This window comes from Phaseolus vulgaris, chromosome 5, assembly GCF_051622355.1.
Source record: "Phaseolus vulgaris cultivar YP4 chromosome 5, ASM5162235v1, whole genome shotgun sequence".
Classification (NCBI taxonomy): domain Eukaryota; kingdom Viridiplantae; phylum Streptophyta; class Magnoliopsida; order Fabales; family Fabaceae; genus Phaseolus; species Phaseolus vulgaris.
Window position 1 is genome coordinate 38,913,508 of NC_143502.1, and position 2,380 is coordinate 38,915,887.

General features: G+C 32.5%; 1 pseudogene; it reads left to right on the forward strand.

Annotated features, from left to right (window-relative positions):
• The first annotated feature begins 342 nt into the window (after nucleotides 1-342).
• LOC150027626 (uncharacterized) lies at nucleotides 343-1,311 on the forward strand (annotated as a pseudogene).
• The last annotated feature ends 1,069 nt before the right edge of the window (nucleotides 1,312-2,380 follow it).

Here is a 2,380-nt window from a genome sequence, read left to right on the forward strand (position 1 = left end):
TCTGAGTTTTATGCATTTTACTCCTATTTTGCTCAGTATACAATCACCTATCCGTGTAAATCTATCATTTTCAGAACAAAAGCATACATGGTGTACCTTATTTCATTGTATATTGATACAACTCCAACAATACCAAGCATACACATTCATTAGGAAAGCCAAGAGTAATTGGTCCACATGTTTCAGTCAAACCTGGATTAACCATTATGTCAATTTGTACTTTGTACATGCTGTGTCATGTCATCTTAACAAAAATATTTTTAAATTGTCACATGGAGGGTTGAAGATGAGGACAAAGTTAACAAAAATTTCCATACGAAGGCTTCTCACAGTCTTTCACAAATGTTTAAAGTGGCTCGCCAAGAAGGAAAAGGACCAGAATGGATTGGGAATAATGTTTGGAATAGCCTCTTGGAACAGTGGAACATGCCTCTGTATCGATCCAAATGCAATACAGCTAAAAAAAATCGTTTGTCTGAAAAAGGTGGATGTCTGCACACCGAAGGATCCATTAGTGTGCATGAACACGCTATTCGTTTGGTATGACTTCCATATAAAATTTTGTACTAATTTATGATTAATTATTACCTCCTTAATTTATAAAATGTTTTCTTTATAGACACCGGAGCTTGGCTGCATGGTCCATGTTGATGAAGTGTTTTAACAAACACATATACGGAAGAGCAGTGGAGATTTTGTAGATGATAGATCGAGACGGACACGTTAGTTTTTTATCAAAAGTTTTTTAATTTTTTTTTCATGTACATTAATTACTATGATAACAAATATTTTTCATTTTAATAGGAAGATTTTCAAAGTAGATTTTCTCGAGCAGTCTCTGAGTCACAATCTACGGCTGCCTCAATAACTACTCCATTAGATGCTGCTGAGAAGGAAAGATTAAGAAACAGTTGTTGGTTACAATCTACAGGTGGAAGGTACAAGGGACGGGTATATGGGGTTGGACATGTCGATGATCACAAAGACTGTATTGATCGCTACCTACAAGAAACACAAGCATCTTCTAGCAATAACAAAGCTGATGCAGGAGAAATTGTTGAACTTAAGCAGCAGATTCAAGACATGAATGCTCAATTTAAATCCTTCCAAAATTTTATGCTACAATATCTACCACCTGAAGCAGTAGCAGCGGCACAAAATATTTTTCAACAGCCAAATATCCCGCAACCAACTCAACAAAATCAGATACAAGACAATGATGAAGTACAACATCATAGTAATCATAATGAACATGATAGTAATCATGAAGAACAACAAAATTCACCTGGTGAAGATTATAATAATTATTAGCTTATTTAAAACTTTTGTAATGATTTGAATTTTCTTTTATTAGATGCTTTTTTATGTTTTAATAAAAAATACATTTGGATATTTTGAACATTTAGAAATAGGATTGTATTTATGAACAGGTCTGAATGTTGATGGATATTGGATATTTTGAACATTCGGAAATATTTATGGGCAGTTCTTAATGTTTGATTGATATTGCTTTTGAATGAATTCTGAAAACTGGAATTGCTTCTAATAATGCAGGTTCTGAATAGATTTCCAATGCTTTCAATTACACGAAATACTGACCCCTATTACATACGGATTTATCCGTATGTAATCTCCTCCCCTGCTACATACGGATTTATCCGTATGTATTCTCCTTCCCTGTTACATACAGATTTTACAAACAGATTTATCCGTATGTAATTACATACGGATTTTACATAGGGATTTAAAATCCGTATGTAACAGTTACCTACGACGGTTTTACATACGGATTTTCGTCCGTATGTAATCCGTATGTAATCATGTTTTACATACGGATTTTTTGCATTACGGTAAATGCAGTTTTTCTTGTAGTGAGAGCCATTTCGAGTCTATCCTAACGAGTGTTTGTGTTGGACCTATCGTGCCACCCGCTATCGGATCACCCATAATATATAGTCCCACACATCATAATATATAGTTATCTTGGCCCTATCACAAAGGAAAACAATAGTTAAAAATAAGAGATAATATATCGGACGTAAAAGAGAGGTAAACACAAAGAGAAAAAAATAGTTAAAACATTAATTAAATATTTAAATAAAAAAACATTTTTTTATAAAAATTCTTTTATGTATGCAACTTGACATCTCAGTTAGACTGACATCTCAAGTAAAAATAATCATCTGCAATCAAATGAAAAAAAGTATTATTAGAAAGTTAAAAAAAAAAGAAAATAAAAAAATATGGGGAGACTAGATCAAAACCCATATATTAACAAAAACGATACATAGTAGACTCTACCTATTTATAAAGAATTCTAAGGACAGACTAGATGAAAACCTATTATACCAATAAAATGATTATCCATGAATAAATCATA